The following is a 15,083-nucleotide window of genomic DNA, read 5'->3' on the forward strand; positions in this document are numbered from 1 at the left end:
AGGCCAGCTGCGCCCGCTCCCCACCGCCCGTTCCCGGCCGCCTCAACAGCGGCAGCCAGCACCACGAGTCCACAACACACCGACTCACCTCCGCGCACTCTGACCCCGACCGACGCGGCGGACGGGCGGGCGCTGTGGCCAACCGCTGAGCCCGCCGCAGGCCCCTTTGACCAATGGGCTGCAGCGGGGCGGGGCTTCTTCTCCCCAAATGCTCGCTCTCCCGCCGACATGCGCGCTAAGGTGTGTCAAGATGGTGCCTCCCGGCGGCTAGCCTTGTGGGACTTGTAGTTTTGAGGGCGCACGTACTCAGAGAAGGGCGGGGGGGCGGTGAAAGAGCCGAGCTGTGAGAGATTTTTTAAAGAACGAAAACTTTCTAAGACCTGGAGCCTTCTGGGTCCCCTCCTCCGTTTTCCCACTTTCCAGTATACCCACAGGTGAGTGTAGAGTCATAAAGTGACATGTTCTATAATAATTAGATGACACTTTCTCATGATCTTTTCACTCAACAAGTAATATCATTTCTCTGATGTGGGCCTGAGGGAGACCTGAGAGGAGGGGGCAGGGGCTAGGAAAGAAGAAAAGGCTTAGATTTCCAAAAGGGCTTTCGAAGGAAGAGAAAACTGACTTTTCAGGTCCGCTTCAAGGAATTTTAGGGTTCAAAGGACTCCGGCCTCAGCTGCGGAGAGTTTTCTCAGTCTTTCCAGTCAGCCAAAGCCAGAGACGTGCTTCTTCATCTTGGTGATGCCTCTCGGGAAGTCCTGGTTATGAGCTGGAAAGTCCCAGGCTTGACCAAGCCTGTGATGGTTTCCACAGCCTCCCAATCAGTCAGACCCATCGTTTCCCTGCTATCAGGATTATCTTCACTTCAGGTCAGGGCCCTTTCAAATCTAGATTTTACCTTAACATAACGTTGCTCCCTGAGCTGGGAATGTCTGGTAATCTCTATCAGAGAACGCCTCCCTTAATTCCATCCACATAATGAGGTAGGGGGTTCTACTGTGCACCTGGGGCATTGACCACATTTTCTTCTAACTATCTATATCCTTGTTATCTCTCCCCCAGGACTCTAAGATCCTTTAGGGTAGGTATGATTTCTATATCGTTCTTGCCGTATCAGTAATAGCCAATGCCATGGCAGGCCTAAAGCAGTCATGCAATGTTTGCGAACAAATGAGGAAATAAACAGCTGCAAGAACAGCTGTCACTCACCCCAAAGTTGGACAATGGTGGCACATCTGCCTATCCCCTAGTTTTTGGAGCTGGAGCTGAGTGTCCCTCTTCCTGCTATTACTTAGACAATAACTCCAATTGGTCCATCAGTCAGTATTATTTATAGTGCCTCTGCCAAATGTCAGGGAGTTGTTGCTGAGGATTCAGGGGTAAATAAGAAGAATAAAACCTGTATCCTCAAGGAACTTTTATATTGGAGAGAAGATGGGAGGGAGGGGGAGGATAGACAGTAAATAAGTAAATACAGAAGTAAGAAGACAGGGCCAGTCCGGTGGTCTGGTGATTAAGGTGACTGGATCCCACACAACTGACTGAGTGGGTCGTGTTTGGGACCTGGAGGCTTAAAAAACACACCAGGTGCATGTTTATATGCATAAGCATGTGCCCGTGTATAAGCATGTGTGCCCAAAATCCCAAGAGGAGAAAGGGATTATGACAAAGCACCCTGGGGAGTGCTGTCTTTCTCTCTCTCTGTCGCTCTCTGGTAAGCACACATACTCTGTAGCAAATTAAAAAAAAGAAAAAAAGAAAAGAAAGAAAAAAGACAAATCAGAGGCCATGAGATTATCTTTCCCATTAGCTTTGTTATGCCCTGAGTCCCAACCTAAGAATAGGGCATAGCCAACCTTTTTGGCTGTGAGAATGAAGGAAATCTACCAATCTGGATTGGAGATCTTTAAGGCTCAGTCCTCACTTACTCCATGCAGCTTTCCATGCTTCCCTTGACTTCCCCCAGGATATGTTCTTTCGTCCTTGGTGCTCTAGGGCTCAACTGTACAGCTTCTAGGACCTCACCAGACTTAAGCTCTTTTCGGATAAAAATCCAGACACATGCATTCAAATACTAGAACAGTTTAAGAGCTCTGTATATATTTATGTTCCTTGACTTACCATAGGATCCTGATAAATTCATTGTAAGTTGATAATAACATAAGTTGAAAATAGCCATTTCGTAGACATGATGGGATGAAAAACTACAAAATATTGGCAACATGGTACACTGTAGAGTATCAATTGTCTTCTCTTATGATAGAGTACAGCTGCCTGGCATTACAGGAAAACATTGTACCACATATCACTAGCCTGGGAAAAGATCAAAATTTCAAAATTTGAAGTGTAGTTTCTACTGAATGCATATTGCTTTTGCACCATCGTAAAGTTGAAAATTTGTAAGTTGAACCCTGGTAAGTCAGAGACCATCTGTGCTGGGTGCCTTGCACTGCTGCCTAACCCAGCATTTGGCACCCTCAAGCCTTGGCTCTGTTGTGTGCTCTCTGGTTCCCTAGAAAACAGAGCCTAAGGCAAAGCTTATAAGTTTAGACTTAATTGGGTAGTGTATTACCAAATTGGCCAGAGCTTCAAAGAAAACACAACTAGCTGCTCTGTCACACAGGATTTATTTTAGACTAGCTGTGTAAAACTATCACATCCCAGGGAGGAAGAAAGAGCATCACTCCCATAGCCACAGAGGGCACTGGATTCCACACTCTGATGCATAATGGCTCACCAAAGACTAGAAATGGTAAAAGGGATCAAAGCCCTAGGTTAGGTCCAATGGAGCCCTCTGCAATTCTACCACAATGGCACCTTAGAAGTCATCTCAAAACCTCATCCTTGTCCTAGGGGAGGCTAAGATAACCAACTGTGTTAGCAAATGAGGTGACAGTCTTGTCAACTGGACTGTCCAGTAAGCCAGGAGCCGAGGGCCAGAGTCTTGGTATAGCTAGGGCAATGAATTTAGGGAGGCAGATGAAGTGAGTCTAGTACACAGACACAGATACAGCCTGGGCAGCCTCCTGGCTGCTAGACCAAGTGGCTGAGCTATAAGCAGGACAAAGACAGGACCAAATTGGTTTTTCTGCTGTATCGTCAAACCATCAGTTAAAACGGCAAGGTAGCCATCAATGTGGGACCTTAACCAGCAATCAAAGGACAGAGACTATAGGACCCACTCAAGGACAGACAGAACCCAGGTTGGTTCTGAGCCTATTTTATTTGGGATCTGAAAAAAGTGCTGCCATCATAGCCCCTGTAAGCTACATAAGGCAGTGCAGTGGAGTTGCAGGGGTGTGGCTCAGAGAGAGCCTGTTAAGAGTCCTGGCTCCATCTGTGACCTTACACAAGTCACAACCCTCCCTGAGGTTCAGTTTCGGCATCTCTCGAGTGGAGATAGTACCATCCCTACTTGTTATAAATACAGAGGGCTTAGCAGTCTCTAATGTGGAGTTCAGTAAACAGTGGCTGTTATTCCTATTATTCTCATTCTTCCCCACGCCTCTCTCCAACTCCTTCCCCCATGACCATGGCCACCCCTCCTCCCCACCTATCCACCCCTACCCACCGGTCCCCCCCCCATGGAGGCTGGACCTGGCCGTGCCTTCTCCCCAATTTCCCTGGGGCCGTTCCCCTGGAGCCTGAGCCGTTCATCTCCCTGGTGACCTGAATCTGAACTAAGAGACGGATGTGGGGTGGCTGAGGCCAGGGTGGTAATGTGCTCCCTTATCTCCGTGCCCCTCACTGGGGCCTAGTTAATTTTCCCTTTGATTTTAATATAGATTTATTGAAAGTTTCAGTTATCAAAACAAACTGCAGCAGCAAATTGGTGTTCTTTGCAGGCCTACAAGTGCCTATAAAGCTGCCATGCTCGGGAACGAATGGCGCTCTCCGGGAGGTCAGTCATGGCAACGGGAAGTCCCCGGGGACACACACACCACAGTTTAATATTTTTCTTATTAGCCTTTTTCTTCTTGGCTATCTAAGCCTCCCCTTTAAATCGGAAATCAAATGGAGCCACCTGCCCAGGGAGGCTTTCTTTCCCAAGCCGCTCTACTCTCTGCCTGTTCTGTGGCCCCTCTCAAGTCCTAACCTTCCCACCTCAGAGGCTCTGACTTCCCACTGCCTTGCCCACTGACCCAAAAAAGAGTTGTGATATTCACTTGTCCCCGAGGTATGGCTCACAAGTGTCATGAATCCCATCTCCCTGTCCCAACTGTACAGTTTGCTTGGGCCATATAGCCACCAGTCAGAGGCAAAGGATCCTTACAACAGAGCGGGGCCTCAGGCTTCTTCCGGATCCAGTGTTCTGTGAGGGGAGAAAGCGAAGCGAGAAAGCAAAGGAGTGACTCGACAATCCTGTTGAGATTTACTGAACTCAACAGAAACACAAAGGACATCATGATCCTAGGAAGTGGGCAAGTTCTCCTCCCAAACCAAGAATTGTGTGATTATGTTGTCACATCCCACTGCCACTCCAGCTTGACTTCTCTCAATTTCAGCTTGATTTTTGAGATCCTCCACTCTGTCCCTAATCAGTCTCTAAGGATCAGCTCGGGGCTCGGTTTCCTTCCTTTACTATCCCAGTAGCCCCCATCGCTATAGCGATGTAAGATCTGATATTAGGCCTGTCCCAAAGAAGCACTCCCTGGCCTGGTAACCTTAAAGGCACCACCATCTCTTCTGGTTCTGAACTGCTACTGGGTTACCTATACATGTCTCATCCCAGTTCCCAGCATCCTCTCCTTGTTCTTAAAGAAGTTCCCTGACAGAAGCAAAGGCAGTCTGTGGCCAAGTGCCCTGACAACTGCAGCTGTGCCAATAGAAAGGTGAAAGGTGCTAAGGTTTGGACTCACATAGACCAGATTTTGAATCATGGCTTTAACACTTTCTGACTCTGTGATTTGGAGATCTTCTTTGCAGTTGGTTTCACTTCACTTATGGGCTTGCCTCTCTCTGTCTCTGTCTCTGTCTCTGTCTCTCTCTTTCATTGCCAGAGGGTGCATGAGTTCACGAGAGAGAGACAGACAGATAGGGAGAGAGCACTCTCCAATGCGGTATGGTCATGCTATAATCTCTTCTCCATTTCTCCAGTATGCTGGGATTTGGGGCATGCATGCTTGCTCATCTGGTGTGTTTTCCAAGCCACCAGGACTGGGACTTGAATTATGTGGTCAGCCATGTGGAATCCAGGTCCCTTAACCACTAGGCCACAGGGCAAGTCCAACAACTACTCTTGTCTAAACAGCACGCCCTACTAAAATCATCTGCTTCTGTGTCTTTCTTCTACCATATTCTGATATCCTCAAGGAAAAAGACTATCTTGATTATCTTTATATTCCAAGTTATATATTTGCTAAATAAATAGTAAGTCACTTTCACTGGGCCTGTTTCCTTGACTATAGAATAAAGCTAATACCTACATCACCAATATAGTGAAGAAAGCACCTATCACAGTGCCTACCCAACATCACATGGTACAGAAGATGGAAAGTTTCCTTCCTCAGTTTTCTCTTGAGGTCAGTCATCAGCCACCAGCACTTTCTAAATTTTGCCTGTTTCCTTCTCAGTTTCAAGTTTCACCTACTCCTGTTTCCTATGGGGACTTTCCCATCATGGATCAGAGACCTGCACTCACCCGGCTCCTTTAGAGTGATACTGACTTCTCTGCTCTAGGCTAGGCTCCCTCTATCCAACCCACTCGTAAACTACTATCCCCTACTGGCTCTATATTTTCTCAAAGTCAGATTCCTTTGGATGCTTTGTAGCTTCTCCATAGCAATGCAGATGTCCTTAACCCTATCCTTTATGCCGCATCCCATTGCCACTTCCAGCATGCAATATGGATTAGTTTGCATTAACATCACTTCGCCAGTTCTGCTATTTATAGGGTCCCATCTGCCTCTTTAGAAATACCAGTTCCCAGGGCTGGCAGGTTGCCTAGTGGTTAGGGCGCTGGACTCCCACTTGGCCAACCTGCAATTCAAGTCCTGGACTTGGCAACTTGTTTTCTCACTTTCTCTCTCTCTCTTTCTCTTTCTCTCTCTTTTGTAAGTACATATGCCCTATAGCAAATTTGATAATAATAATAATAAATTAATTATTAAAAAAATAAAAAAAAGAAATACCAGTTCCCAATGTTCCTCCCAACAGCCACAGCTGTACCTGTCAATGCAGGCTACTGTGCTCCACTGTCTTCTATCACTTAAGTGTGCCAGGAATGCTGACCTTGAATAATCCCACTTGATGAGCTCAATTCTTATGGTAACATGGCAGCTCTCCTGCAAAGTAAATGACAGCTCTCCTGCAAGTAAAAAGATGACTTTGCCCATGTTATATTCAGTTAGGGGGACGTGGAGCCCAGAGCAGTGTTGTTTTTGCTCTTATGTGTTTCTGTGACAGCTCTTTTCACTTATCCAGACAGCCCCTTTTCTTGTTGTTGTGTGTAACTACTACCACCAGAATAGCCAAGATGGGGTGAACTTATTTAAGAGACATCATGCTGAACCAGAGGCATGATACCCTCTTCAATTCCTTAGTTCTGCTGTGGAAACTGGCTCACTCTGCCAGATTCTTCCTCCTCTGTTCTTGGTTTGCCCACACATTCCTACTCTATTATGCTGGTGTATACCTGATCCAGCAATGGACTTAGTTCAAGTTTATTTATTTCTCTCTGAGAGGCTTTTCAACCCCTCCTAAATCAGTGGATTCAAATAGATATTTTAGGTCAAGGTATGTTGCCTAACTCCCCAAACTGGCTGTTGCCAGATATCAACTCTAAACCTCATTTCTGTACTTTTTCTCCCAAGATTTAGTGAATAAGGTCCTTTTACGGCCTGTTACCTTCTTCTGCCTTGCCAGATCAGTAGAGCTTCATCTTTACACTGGTCCCTTTGTGGTTTCTTATCTTCTTCCTGGTTCTGATTTGACATTTGAGTCCTTTACACTTGAGCTCTAATCTGCTTTCCAGACCTATTTTCTAGTAGTTCTTTTTCTTTTTTTAAAGAATTACTTTATCTAACTTTATTTATTATTATCATTATTATTTTCCAGTTTGATCAGAGAGAGACAGAGACAGAGAGAGAGGAAGTGAGAAAGCAAGCCACCAGGTCCAAGACTTGAACCATGGTCGGCCATATGGGAGTCCAGCGCCTTTAACCACCATGCCACTTGCTGGGCCCCTCTAGTAGTTCTTTTAACTCCTCCTCAAGAGACTAATTACTACTTACCAAGGTGCTCTGTACTTTTCTGCCTCTAAGCCTTTGCTGGTGTTGTTTTCTCAACTGAGACTGCTTTTCCATTCCCATCACCACCTCTTAAAATCCTGGAGAAATGTGTCCTGCTCCATGAAGCATGTGCCGATTCTTCAGGTGGCTGTTCCCTGCCCTTCTGAGTCCCCAAGTCTTCTCTGCATGTCCTGCCCTGCACAGCTCACTAATCCATAAGACAGGGGTTTGCTCAGCAATCTTTTTTTTTTTTTTAGAGATTTTTGCTATAGGGCGCGTGCGCCCGCCAGACAGACAGAGAGAGACAGAAAGCGAGAAATCACCCCCCAGGGGGCATGGTCATGCCGCAATCCCTTCTCCTCCATTCTCCTCTCGGGATCTTGGGCACGCACGCACATGCGCCCGGCGTGAGTTTTAAACCACCAGGTCCGGGACGCGAACCGCGGTCGACTACATGGGAGTCCAGCGACATAGCCATTACGCTAACTTGCTCAGCAATCTTAATCTCTAGGCAATACCTGGCCACAGCCCCCAGGACCAGAAGTGCTAGAGGGCATTTGAAAGGCCATGTGAAGCCTTCAGAACATTTCCTGCAGCAATCCCAGCACTCCCTTTCCCTGACAGTAACTGAGAGCTTGAGTCCATCCTTCTCTATGTGCTTTGAATATCAGTTTGGTGCTGGGCACCATGAAAGCACATGACACAGTCCCTGTCCTCACAGAACCTACACTCTAATGAGAGAGACATATTGGCAAAGAAATCATTGTCACTCAGAGTGATAAAGACAACTTTATAAGTCCACTTGCAGTGAGAGTTTGAAGATGAGATGTGTCTTACAGCCTGGAAAAGCTTTCCATAACAGGTGACATTTAAGTCAAATCGTAAAGGTTGAGTATGAATTTCCCAGACCAAGAAGAGGGAGGGCTTTGCAGGCAAAGAGAATGATATGAGCAAAGGCACTAGGCAAATCCCCAGATGGGGATGGGAAGATACAATATGATTGAAGCTGAAAGTGTGGCGAAGGGAGTGGTAAAAGAAAAATTTGAAAACGTGGGCAACAGTTAGATCATGCATAATCTTATAAACCTTTTTACCATGTTTGAACTTAACCTTGAGGGTAACAGAGTCACTCAGAAATTTAAAGCAGAATAGCGACTAGGTTGGTTCTGTGTTAGAGAGGGCTATTTTAATGTGCATTCTAGGGGCCAGCAGGTGGCGTGGCAGTTAAACCACTGGATTCCCACATGACTGACTATGGTTCAAGTCCCAGATATGGTGGCTTGAAAATCACAACAAATAAATGGACAAATAAATAAATTATTTTTATTTTTTTTAAATGTACATTCCCATCATCTGGAAATCTTGTTAAAATGCAAATTATGATTATATGGGTCTACAAAAGGCCTCAGACTCTGCTTCCCCACCCCCCTCAGATTTTTGCCACAGGGTACATGTGCTCAATGTAGAGAGAGAGAAAAAAAGGGAAAGTGAGAAATCACAACCCAGAGAGATGATCACACCAAATTCCCTTCTTCTCTATTCTCCTCTCCAGATCCAAGACGTGCACACACACACACACACACACTCACACACACACACACCTGGCATGATTTTCCAAGCCACCGGATCTGAGACTCAAACCTTGGGTGGCCATGTGGGAATCCAGCACCTTAACCACTGCAGCACCTCCTGGCCCTCAGACTCTGCATTTTTAAAAAATTGCCAGGGGAGGGACCAGCAGATGTCATAACAGTTACGTCACTGGACTCCCACATGGCTGACCATTGTTTGAGTCCTGGACTCAGCAGCTTAAAATTCACTCTGGGTGCATGTGTGTGCATGCCCCAAACCCTGAGAGGAAAAATGGAAGAGAAGGGATTGTAGCATGCCCATCCTCCCCGGCGACTGAATTCTCACTTTCTCTCTCTTTGTCTCTCCAGTGAGCACATGCGCCCTATAGCAAAAAATCTCTCAAAAAAAAAAAATTTTTTTTTTGTCAAGGGCACAAACTCTCCCCAGAGAGAGTGAGAGAGAGAAATCATCCAATGGGACATGGTCACACTACAGTCCTTTTTCTCCATTTCTCCATTCTGTCAGGATTTATGGCAGGCACACACAAAAAGCTGTCAGGCCCAGGATTTGGGCCAAGGTAGCACATGTGGGATCCGACTCCGAGTGCACAGCTCTTAACCAGTGCCGAGGCCAAGCCTCAGATTCTATATTCCTCACAGGCTGCCAGCATTGCTCCTTAGCCCATACTTTGAGTAGCAAGATTGTACTTGTCATGTATTATTTTACTATAGGGCAGTGCCCTCACCAGAGAGAGACAGAGGAAGAGAGAAAGCAACGCCACCGCCCCCTCGCCCCACCAAAGAGGACAACTATGCCACAGTCCTTTCTCTTCCATTCTCCTCTTGAGATTTTTTGGGTGTACACACATGTCCACACATTTCTCAGGCTGCTGGGTCAGAGACTCAGATACGCAGCCAGCCATGTGGGATCTAGCTGCCTTAACTACCATGCCACCGACTGGCCAGAGTAGCAAGGTTTTAGGTAGCGCTATGTCTCTGACTCACCTTCCCTGCCTTCCCACCTTCCCCACATGTGCCTGCTCACGTCAACAGATGCAGAACATTTTTCTTTCTGCTGAGCATGGATCAAAGCTGTTGTGGCTCTTCACTTTTATTTAGCATTTATATCTTAAAAGCTGTTTATTGAATATTTCAAGTACCAGGTAAGGGGTAGGTGTGCCAGGAGAAGACAAAAAGCAAGACATTTTTCTACCCAGAAGTGTTTGGTGTCACTTAGGAAGGGGCAGCTTTCTCAGAGCTGCCCTCTGCCAGACCTGTCATAAACATGCTAAATGAGGTCTGTCTCAGCGGGGCTCCCTGGGGCCCTGCCGAGCCTGCAGCCCCATCCAGAGATGAGCCTGTTTATCCCTAACTATTGTCTCTGACCTCTAAATCAAATCCCAGTCTGATACAAAACCTTCCCTCCTCCCAAGTCCAGGCTAGGTCCATTTGTAAGCCTGGAGGCAGCAGAAGATGACAGTAGTACAAGTACAGCTCTGAAATCGGACTGTCTGGGTTCAAAGCTCAATGCCACCACTTAGTAGCTGAGTGACCTTGGCCAAATGGCTTACCTTCTCTGGTTCTAGTTCTCATCTGTAAATTGGGGATGATGATTTGGCTTGTATCACGAGGCTGTTGTGAGGGTCAGAGGTAACAATGCATGTAAAGCACAGCCTTTGAAACACGCAGGAAGCACCCCAAACCATTACTTGTTATAAATATGAAAAGCGTGTGTGTGGAAGCTTATCAACACCCTCTGAAAACCTGTACAAGTAAAAGCTACTGTGGTCCCTTAGACATCTATGACCTTCCCTGCTTGCACCATCTCCTCTCTGATGCTGGGGAGGCAGAATGTACCTAGAGATTAGAATACAGAGAAACCCTGCGGGATGAGGCAGTCTTTGGGGACCACTTATGGGGCAGGAGGTTTCAGTCGATGAAAACCAAGCCTCAGTGTTGGAGGGGAATGCTCTGCAGATCCCCTCCCACCTCAACCTCATCCCCACTGTGTCCCCTCTGTCCAGGGTCACCTAGGCTGCCGCTCCTTCCGGCTGCAGTGAGAGGCAGCTTCAATCATTCATCTTAATGTCTCTATTAAGCAGGGTTATGACCAGGACGAGACAAGAAACAAGGTCTTTTAGTGTAAAAACACGGCTCCCAGGGCTTGGCCCCAGGGGACTCCTTGGCACTGCTGCTGCTGCTGCTGCTGCTGCTGCTTCTGGGGGGCAACTGTGGTTCCAGATCAGGCAGAATGATTCTGCCCTGAGCTCCTCTTTTCTGTCTTCCCTTGACCCTTCTAAGGACCCACCCAGAGCTTTAATTTCCAATGCAAAGAGCAATGACTTGGCATTTGGCAGCAGCGGCCAGGTGGGCCTTGAGGCTGTCTTTGTGTTAGACTGCCACCCTGATGGAATCGCTAGCTGCCACTCTTTGGCAATGTTGAGGTAGCTACAGCCTTAGCCACCAGGCTCTATGCATAGTAGGGCCCCACCTGGGGTCTGTGCTCAAAGCCTAGGGGATATAAAAATATTTCTGATTATGGAAAGCGCCAAGGAGGAATCCAACAAGACCATAGCACAATATTAGAGAAGGTTTAGGAGCTGTCAGTGGAATCATCAGGGGCTCAGACACAGTAGCCATCTGCTCAGGAAGCCCAGCACTTGCCAGCTCTCATCTCATCTCAGCCACGCCTGGGCAGCATTTGGAGAGCTGGCTGAGGCTTCTAGAGAACCAGATTCAGAAAGCAATGAGCAAAAACCCATTCAGAAGGCCTCAAAGGGAGCCACATGTGGGCTCACCCTTCTGAGCCATGGAAAGAAGGGCATCCATATAACTGCTCCCAAATATCAGAAATGTCGTGGGAACCAGCAGTTAGCATAATGGCTATGTCGCTGGACTCCCACGTAGTCGACCGCAGTTCGCGTCCCGGACCCGGTGGCTTAAAACTCACACCGGGCGCGTGTGTGTGCGTGCCCAAGATCCCAAGAGGAGAATGGAGGAGAAGGGATTGTGGCGTGACCATCCCTCCTGGGGGGCGATTTCTCGCTTTCTGTCTCTATGTCTCTTTCTGTCTGTCTGGCGAGCACACATGCCCTGGAGCGAAAACCTCTCCAAAAAATAAATAAATAAATAAAAATTAAAAAAAGAAATGTCACCATTAGAACATGAGTCCTTTAACTGATGGCATGAGAGGACAAGAATGTGGAACATACAAGGTAAAGGTACAGAAAGGAGAGACTGGTCACCCTGCACCATTAGCTGACCACAGTTCCCCTACTGCTCAGATCACTGACTTCTGATTCCCGCTGGCTGCTGCCTTCTCACTGGTCCGAGTTTCTCCCTCTCTACAAAGACTTATCCTAGGGGACCAGCAATTAGTGTAATGGCTATGTCGCTGGACTCCCATGTAGTTGACCATAGTTCGAGTTCCGGAACTGGCGGCTTAAACTCACACCGGGTACCTGTGCATGAGTGCCCAAGATCTCAAGAGGAGAATCGAGAAGGGATTGCAGTGTGGCCGTCCTCCCCGGGGGCTAATTTCTTGCTTTCTGTCTCTCTGTCTCTCTCTGTCTCTCTGGCAAGTGCACGCGCCCTATAGCAAAAACCTCTCCAAAAAAAACTTATCCTAACCATGAGCTCCTCTGCACTGGCTCTCTGAGGTGGGCTGGTGGAGAGAAACAGCTCAGGCTGTGGTGCCTGCAAAACTGGGCTCACATGTGACTCTTCCCATTCTGAGCAAGTCATCGCTGCTCATTGAGCTTCAGGTTCCTCTTTCCGACCTTAAGGTCTTGAGGAGTAAATGGGCCTGCCACACTGTGTAGCACAGGACTCACCGCGCTCTGCCTATCACAGGGCCTGCCATGTTCTGTGTAGCACAGGGCCCGCCGTGTCCTGCGTGGTGCAGGGCCCGCCGCGCTCTGTGTAGCGCACGGACCGCCATGTTCTGCGTAGCACAGGGCCTGGCTGTGTTCTGTGTGGTGCAGGGTCCGCCATGCTCTGCATAGCGCAGGGCGTGACATGTTCTGTGTGGTGCAGGGCCCGCCGCTCTCTGCGTGGTGCAGGGCCCGCCGCGCTCTGCATGGCGCAGGGCCTGACATGTTCTGCGTAGCACAGGGACTGCCATGTTCTGTGTGGTGCAGGGCCCATGGCACCCTGCGTGGCGCTGGGCCCGCCACACTCTGCGTGGCACAGGGCCCACCGTGTTCTGTGTGACGCAGGGCCCACCGTGCCCTGCGAAGTGCAGGGCCTGCCATGTTCTGTGTAGCGCTGGGCCTACCGTGTTCTGTGTAGTACAGGACCTGCAATGTGGAAGGAGAGAGGAGGCAGATGCTCAGGAAGGAAGGCTCTCTGCCTCGGAGGTGGAGTGGGGGTGCTCCCTTTCTTCTCCCTGCAGGCTGTGGGTAGAGGGCCTTGGCCAGGAAGGGCTGTGAGAGCAGAGGGTGGGGGTGGGAGGGTAAGGGGGAATGCCAGAGCAGCTGAGGGCAGCACAAAGTCAGAGTGAGTTAGCACCGGTCCCAGGGGCTGCATGAGCAAGGCAGGCTTTTACAGAGATATCCAGGGAACAAGAAATACCAGCAAGGAAGTTGCCCCATTAATAAATAAGAAGGCGGGAAATTAATGATGGCCTGAAAATGGCTGAGCTACTGAACTTGTTCTTTAAATCTGTCTTTAACAAGAAAAATAAAGAAAAGAGATTTGGCCAATTAGGAGGTAATGAAGACATCGTAGAAATAGCACCTGACAAAGGCACATGTTGGGGGGGCTGAATGAACTTCCATGGCCTTGACCTCACCCAGAGCCAGGAGGAGCCAAAGGAGGGGTCACCTGCTTATAAGCTGGGAAAGTGGCTGATCATCCAGGACCTGGGAAGGGGCGGGGAAGGAACAAGAATAAAGACTCCAATTTGGGCTTCATTAATGTTTTTCAGGAGCTTGTCATGAGCCAGACGAGATACTCCACCTTTTCTAATACTGTCTCCTGTGAAAGGGATGAAGGTGAGCCATGGGGGGATGAAAGGACAGCCTGAATGAAGACAGACAGGTGACAAGGGAGCCTAAAGAGGAGAGCTGGCTGAGGGCAGCCACAAAGCAGAAGGACTCTGCTCAGAACTACAAAACTCCAGGCCCCTGACATAAGGGGTGGTCCATTTTCAGGAGTTTATGCCTGGAGACATGGGAGAGAGGGAACAGAGAGGAGTGGGAAGGAAGGAAAAGAAGTCTAGAGAAGAGATCTGGGGCTAGAGGAGGAGAGGGCAAGGCAGTGTACAGAAGGAACGTCAGAGGCTGAGGCAGGGCTTAGGGTGTCCAGCAAACCATACTGCTGCCACTCTGACCTCACTGGCACTCCACTGAGGCCTGGTGACCCACCCAAGAGCAGAATATCAGCCACAGTGTGGCCCTGAGGAAAAGAAGGGAGAGAGTGTAGGTTCCATCCTGCCCCAGCCCCGCTCCCCTTATACACAAATGAACCTGCATATGGCTGGTAAGGGTCTTATGGTCTGGGCTCCCTTAGCCCGCCATCCTTTCCCAGGCTAGGGCCCATTGTCACCTGTGGCCCCGGGATGTTGCCTTTGGACTACCCCACTGCCCAGGAGAGACAAGGCCCACAGCCCCCCAGGGACAGAGGTGGTTGGGCCCAGGAAGCTCACCAGCTCTAGGGTCTGTCCTAAGTTTGGTTCCAGGATTCAATCCGAAGTGGCTGGGCTCTAATAACACTGACACCATCAGCATGGGGCCGTGGGGGGTGCAGGCAATGAAACTGCAGGAGAAGGAGAGGGCAGCCAGTGATGAATAGGGATAGCCAGAGCCTTGTTAGAGGTGGGTGTGGAAAGGATGGCCGCTGTAGGGATGAGCCCTGGGCCTGATTTATCATCTTCAGAGCTGATCTGAGCCAGAGGGGTTAAGTAGCGAGTTAATGAAATCCGCAGATGCTGCTAAATGGGGGAGAGCTGGGAGCACCAACGCTGGGGGGATCCCAGGCGGGAGGCAGGCAGCAGGTTGGCCACCAAAGAAGGGACTTCATCTGGAGGGGAGGGGAGAACAACATTTTCCATCTGAGGGAGAAATCCAGTCTTGCTCTCTGCCATCCAGTTTGGGTAAACCAGGGAAAAAGAGGTTACATCGAGCACAAGGATGCAGGCAGAACCAAGGTCCTGTCCCAGTGATGTCCCCAGTCGAATTTTACAGCCCCCTGCCCCAGTCAAACTCTGAGAGCTCATCACACTCTGGGAGCCACTGAGCCCCGAGACAAGGAGGTGAATCAGAGGAGGCCTCTGCTGTCTCTT

The 15,083-nt window shown here is 48.8% G+C and overlaps 2 protein-coding genes across 6 annotated transcripts in view; one reads left to right on the plus strand and one right to left on the minus strand.

The window, feature by feature from the left end:
• Nucleotides 1–107, minus strand: part of ERI3 (ERI1 exoribonuclease family member 3) — a 144,657-nt gene extending 144,550 nt beyond the window's left edge. Inside the window, exon 1 of one of the 2 annotated variants that reach the window (XM_006153778.3) lies at nt 89–107. The gene's annotated coding sequence lies outside the window, so the exon portion shown is untranslated. The remainder of the gene's footprint in view (nt 1–88) is intronic. The other variant, XM_006153777.3, reaches the window with a different exon arrangement.
• A 168-nt stretch (nt 108–275) lies between these two features.
• The window catches only part of RNF220 (ring finger protein 220), a 347,984-nt gene continuing 333,176 nt past the window's right edge, over nt 276–15,083 (plus strand). The window contains exons 1-2 of one of the 4 annotated variants that reach the window (XM_006153783.3): nt 276–434; nt 13,728–13,794. The gene's annotated coding sequence lies outside the window, so the exon portion shown is untranslated. The remainder of the gene's footprint in view (nt 435–13,727; nt 13,795–15,083) is intronic. The other 3 variants (XM_006153787.3, XM_006153788.3, XM_014589875.2) reach the window with 3 other exon arrangements.

This window comes from Tupaia chinensis, unplaced genomic scaffold (assembly GCF_000334495.1).
Source record: "Tupaia chinensis unplaced genomic scaffold, TupChi_1.0 Scaffold000387_1, whole genome shotgun sequence".
Lineage (NCBI taxonomy): Eukaryota > Metazoa > Chordata > Mammalia > Scandentia > Tupaiidae > Tupaia > Tupaia belangeri.